This window comes from Arachis hypogaea, chromosome 3 (genome assembly GCF_003086295.3).
Source record: "Arachis hypogaea cultivar Tifrunner chromosome 3, arahy.Tifrunner.gnm2.J5K5, whole genome shotgun sequence".
NCBI classification, from domain to species: domain Eukaryota; kingdom Viridiplantae; phylum Streptophyta; class Magnoliopsida; order Fabales; family Fabaceae; genus Arachis; species Arachis hypogaea.
In genome coordinates this window covers 126,716,114-126,722,857 of record NC_092038.1, presented here as the reverse complement: position 1 = coordinate 126,722,857, position 6,744 = coordinate 126,716,114, and the positions used below count along the sequence as shown (strand labels likewise).

General features: G+C 28.0%; 1 long non-coding RNA gene across 1 annotated transcript; it reads right to left on the bottom strand.

The window, feature by feature from the left end:
• Positions 1-987: 987 nt before the first annotated feature.
• Positions 988-3,822, bottom strand: LOC112791385 (uncharacterized). Its single transcript, XR_003197204.3, has 3 exons — positions 2,994-3,822; positions 2,049-2,131; positions 988-1,404 (listed from the first exon to the last, which is right to left on the bottom strand). It is a non-coding gene; the product is annotated as an uncharacterized lncRNA (long non-coding RNA).
• Positions 3,823-6,744: the final 2,922 nt, after the last annotated feature.

The following is a 6,744-nucleotide window of genomic DNA, read 5'->3' as shown; positions in this document are numbered from 1 at the left end:
ATTGATCTGTGTATTCATTTTTCTTGGGGACTAAATGTCTGCTTTTAAAAATCCTTGGGAACTAATTTGGGTAATTACTTTAAAAGTTAAATTTGGATATTAATTAAGGTGGCTACTCCAGTGAAGATTTTATGGTTGTCATCATGTGAAGATATTTTATTTTAACCATTGGATGATAAATTGTAGGACTTGATTTTTATATGTTATAAAAGTGTTACTTTTATTTAAAGTGTGATCAAACAAATAAATTACACTTTTTAAACAAAGATCATCATGAGAAGATGTTTTTAGCACACTACAATAAATAAGGATTTTCGCAACGATCGAAAACTGTTGCCATAGATCAGAAAACCGTTTCTAAATCTTTAAGCAATGCTTTGGCAACGGTTTTTGACCTGTAATATATGCGGCCGTTGCCATAGTTACTGGCATAGATAACGGTTTTGACAACAATTTTTAAAAAATGATTTAGAACTGTTACTAGATAGGCAATGGTTTAAAACCGTTCTCTTTCATGACGTAACGGTTTAAAACCATAACTGGATAGACAACGGTTTTAAATTGTAGTAGTTTTGTTATTCATAAAAATAACAATTTAAAAGCGTTGATTTCGATAGTGTTTTTTGGCAACGGTTTTAATATTATTGTCATTTTGTAGCTGCCTTTAACAACGGTTTTAATACCATTGGCTTTTGTGACTTTTGACAACGATTTTTTTTATAATTATTGATGATTTACAATAATTTTCTCATTTTACATTGAAATTAATTCTGACTATTTTTTTAATTTAATGTCAATAAATAAACTTAACTATTTGAATCAAATTACTAAAGAAAACTAATAATTGAACATTTACCATCAAATTTAATTTATAAAGTATTATATAAAATCCATAATCACATTATATCATCATTACAAAACTAGTCTAAGTCATAACTACTTCAAATTATATCATCATTTTTCAAAATATAATAGCAAGGCATAATCTTAAGTGAAAATACTAATTCATTTTGGACATGATAATGCCGGAACTTAAAAATTATTACAAACAAAATTTTGTGTTACTGAAGTTTGACTAAAAAAATATACATAATAAAGAAAAGTAGTACTCATTGCTTTGCATCATTTTAACAACTTAAAATGCACCAAACTAAATTTAAATCTAAATCAGAAACAATTAATTCATTGTTTGCACACTCAAAAACTTCAAAGTTTAAAATTTATACATGTTGACACTAGCCAAGCCATTACCGACTAAGAAACATGCCACAAAGCATACCACAACTTTGATCTTAACAACATTGTTTGCTCTCTCTTTATTTGTTGAGGAACTCCTAAGGACTTGGCTCTCAAACAAGCCGCGAAATTTGTTTCCAAGTCTGCTGCCAGCGAGAATGTCCTCAGCTGAGTCATCAAACAAATTTTGTCCTTAAATATTACCATAATTTAAACACTTATTTTGTGAAACATTAAGACATCCATTGATAATCAACTCAGAATTCTCAGCCACTTTACATGCTAACAAAATAAACCAACCAACAATTAAAAAACAACCATTAACATTAACATTATGCTCCATAAAACAACTTAGCTTGATTTCAAACCAAATTGAATTAAAACAAAACTTCTATGCTTAACTTTTTACATAGAGAGAACATGTTCAGCTAAATAACTCTTTGATTTATAACAGAAAATAAGCTTAATCCAAACACACACCGTAACCGAACCTCAACGGACGAGGTGGGAGATGGCGTAGTGGACACAAGCGGAGAGGAGATCACGGAACAACAGTAGATGACAGAGTAGGAACTGATGACGAAGCAGAACTATTTTCTCTTAACATTGCTCAGAACAAAATTTCATTAAAGAAAAAAATTCAATCAACAAAGTAACTAATGGCAGAACAAGCCAACATCATCATAGTAACAATCAACAATCAACAAAATTCATAATAAGCGAAACCAATTCATAAACCAAACAAAATGAAATCATGTGGTTCTTCCCAAAAGATTTTACCATAATAGAAGAATAGTCTTTATAGTTTATACCTCAAAGCAAACAGTGCAATAGTGATGCATTGCTCTTTTCAAATAGTGATGACCATCTTCCAATCATTTAGAGTAGCAGCACCCTAAAACATATAATAATTAATTTACAAGGATCAAGAAAAAAAAGATATAACTATGTAGAGAAAACAGGAAAAAAATAAGGAACAATGAATGAAACTCACCACATTTCTCATCTCAATCCACCATTCACAGCAACATCGTTAATCAATTACTCACCTGATGCTTATTGATGCACCGAGCAGCGATGGACGAATTTATAAAAAAACAAAATTTTAGAGTTTTATAAAAATTTCGACAGTATCACCTCAAAAATTCGGACTTAAACCATCCTTACAGGTTCCCTCCTTCTTAACAGTTTACCAGCCTTTCATCAGCAATTATCAAACAAAAAGTTTCTCAATAATCAACATATTTTATCACCATTTGGTTCCACTCATAGTAAAATTATTTATAAACCGTAAAAATTACTATTTTTAGTTAAGAAATCAATTTTAGGTACTTAATTTAGAAATCTAAACTCAATCTATTTATCATTCATCAAGCCTCAATCTCATAAATTACTCATTATAATTTGATTCAATCACCAATCACAACATTATTAATTAAAAAAAAACAGAACTTCCGACAAGCATTCATCCCCAAACAACCTTGCAAGATGCACACATGAGCGAAACAAATTTCAATTCGCACGCACGCAATCATCATCATACCAGTCACATTCACAGCCATAATCTAAACTCAATAAACTAATTGAAACACTAGAACATCATCTCAATACCAAACTAATCCAAATTTTACATCCTCAAACCAAGCTTATTTCTACCAATTAATCACACAAGACATGTATAAATTATTTGCAGATACTCACTAAACTTCAATGATATTCATAAATTAAAACGATTAATTTTAAAATAAATCTCCTACCTCTAAGTGTCGAAATTAGAAGAAATTCGAGACGGGTCGTGGCGGCAATGGCAGTGAGCCAGCGTAAACAGCAGCAGAAACAGGGGCCGAGCAAGGACAGTGGCTCCAATAGTGGCATTTTCCGGCGTCAATGGCGGTGTTCCCCGGCAACCAGCGGTGCGGCGGCAAAACCTCCATCTCCTCTGCGAGTTTCTCCTCCCTCTTCACGTTCTATTCATCTCATCAACAGTAGCAAATTCTAATCATTGGCAATGAGACAGTCTCGTTCTCCTCTTTCTCCGTCAGAGCATCCTTCACACGTCACTCCCCTGGTTCTCTCTCTCTCGGACGCGTCTTCTTCAGCAGCGGCAACGGCTTCGCAGCTTCCTTCTCCCTCTTTTGTTCGCGCATCCTTCCTCCTTCTCTGCTACAGCATCGATGGCGATTGCGACGGCTAGGGTTCGATAGTGACGGCGGTGGCGTCTTCGACGGCGAGCTTGACAGCGACCAGGCACGACAGAGCTGGCGACGTCCTCTCCACCATCGCGTTTCCCATAGCGGCAGCTCTCTCCTTCGCACGGTTCAGATTGATGGTGACATGATGGCGGCGACGCGTGTGATGGGCTCCACGACGCCAGCGCGCTCTTCTCCCTCTCCTTCCCTTCTTCTTCCTCACGGGGTTTAGCTTTCTTTCTTCTCTCTGTGTTTCTCATTTCTCAGGAGGGGTGGAGTTCCAAGACCATCTCCGTTAAGGAACTCATCCGAGTTTCTATTTATAGCCAATCTGTCATAAAAAGTAACTCCACATCAGTTTTTGCGTCATAAACAGTAAATAGGAACTGAAAATATCTCTCTCTTCTCCATTAGGAGGAACTAACTTTAGTCCATGTTGTGGTCCCACTTAATTAATTAATTAAAAGAATTAAAATTAATGTAGCTATTATTTTTTCAATAATATTATATTATTATTTAAATTTATAAATTAAAAAATAGGACAATTTACCTAATTAAATAAATTCTGTGAATTGTTTACCTGAATACACAAAAAAGAAACCTCTTACGTACATGTGCAATTTCAATTTTATGTAAACCGTGGGAGCTAACCACGGTTTCTAGTTTGTATGTAAACCGTTGGAGGCTACAAGGTTTTATGGTTGGAAAAGGTTAGGCATAATCCGTGGCTATCTACCGCGGATTATGAAGGAAAAAGCTAAGGCATAAACCGTGGTTGCTTCCCACGTTTTATGAAGAGGAGGACTTGAATGAAAACTCCCATAAGTTCCCACGGTTTTACATGCAAAGTATAAATTATATGATCAAATTTTTTAAAAACCAAAATTTTTTATTTTTTATTCTTAAATTATATGATCAAATTTTTTTTACTTAAATTAAAAAATAAAATAAAGTCTAGCTATATCTAGTAGAGAATAGATCTGTAAGTTTATTATTTTTTTATTTTTTAAACTAAAAAAATAATTTTTTTCTAATATTAAAAAAATAAAAAATTCTAACAATATACAAAAAATAAAAAATTTAAAATTTTTAAATTAATTTATTCTTAATTTGTGAACAAGTGCAGCTAAAAAAATCAATTGTCCGGGTGTAGATCTATTATTTACTAGATATTGATGGACTAGATTTTATATTTTTAATTTAAATAAAAAAATTTAAAACTATAATTAAAAATTTAAAAATAAAAAATTTAGTTTTTTAATATTTTTAATTTTTTTAATAATATTTTTTTATTTTATTATTCTCCGAATAATGCTACACCCAGACAGTTGACTTTTTTTTACCTGCACCTGTTCAAAATTAAGAATAAATTGATTTAAAAAATTTAAAAATTTAAAATTTTTCAATTTTTTATTTTTTGGATATTTTTAGAATTTTTTATTTTTTTAATATTAGAAAAAAATTATTATTTTAGTTTAAAAATTAAAAAAATAATAAATTTATAGATCTGTTATTTACTAGATATTGGTGGACTTTATTTTATTTTTCTAATTTAAATAAAAAAATTTAATCATATAATTTAAAAATTCAAAAATAAGAAATTTAGTTTTTTAAAATTTTTAATTTTTTTAATAATTTTTTTAATTTTTTTGTTCACCGGATAATGCTACACCCGGATAATTGATTTTTTTAACTGCATTTGTTCACAAATTAAGAATAAATTAATTTAAAAATTTTAAATTTTTCAATTTTTTATTTTTTGTATATTGTTAGAATTTTTTATTTTTTTAATATTAGAAAAAAATTACTTTTTTAGTTTAAAAATTAAAAAAATAATAAATTTACAGATCCGTTGTTTACTAAATATTGATTGACTTTATTTTATTTTTTTAATTTAAATAAAAAATTTAATCATATAATTTAAGAATAAAAAATAAAAAATTTTGGTTTTTAAAAAGTTTGATCATATAATTTATACTTTGCATGTAAAACATGGGAATCTGTGGGGGTTTTCGTTCAAGTCCTCCTCTTCATAAACCGTGGAAAGCAACCACGGTTTATGCCTTAGCTTTTTCTTTCATAATATGTGGTAGGTAACCACGAATTATACCCAACATTTTCCAACCATAAAACCTTGTAGCCTCCAATGATTTACATACAAACTAGAAACCGTGGTTAGCTCCCACGGTTTACATAAAATTAAAATTGTACATGTACATAAGAAGTTTTTCTTTTGTGTATTCAGGTAAACAATTCACAGAATTTATTTAATTAGGTAGATTGCCCTAAAAAAAATTTAATATTAAAAGATATTAATATTAAAAAAATCATATATAATAATAATACACAATATATAATTCGGGATTACATTAATTTATAAAATTACTTAATACAAAAAAAAACATATAGTTAAATTTTATAGTTGATGACAAACATTGTGAAATTACCATATATATTCAATTAAATTCTCTTTTAACTGTCTATGCTGCTGCCTATTTATTATAATTATTAATTAATTTAACTAATTTATAAAATTACTTAATATAAAAAATATAATTAAACTAATTTATAAAATTAATTAACATACATATAATATGTATGTAATATATATTTTAATTTATTTATATGTAACATTTTTTAATTCATTTATATGTAATAGCAACCGTTATAATATATATGTATACAATACAATTATCATTTTATATATATAAAGTTTTAACTTTTTTTATTGACATTTCACATGTCAAATTTTTGTTGGAAGTTGAGAGTTCCTCTGAGTAGGAACTCTCTTTATCGATCCATGTGAAGAAATACATTTGAGTTCACACTTTAACGGGCAAAAATACCTTATATTAGAGAAGAAACTTAGGATAATTAATTACTATTAGAGTTGCTCTAAGGTTAGGATTCTCAATTTGAAAACTAGAATTTTTTATTTAATTTGAAAATTTAGCATTAGAGTTAAATTTTTATAAAACAATATAGAATAAAATAGATATTTTAATAAAACTATTGAATAGAATAATAACTTTAAAATTAAATATATTTTATTTATAATTATTTAAAAATATTATTCATTAATATATTATTGAATAAAAATAATTATTTTTAATTTAAATTATAAATAGACATATTAATTATGATTTTTTAATTACCTTTTAAATTTAAAATATCAATTATCTAAATTAAATTATATAATTTTTTATTATAAAAATTTTAATTTTAAATTATATAAAATAATTAATTATATTAAAATTATACAAAAATATTAATTAACTTAAACCCAACGTATTTATAAAAATTAATTTAATCATTTTTA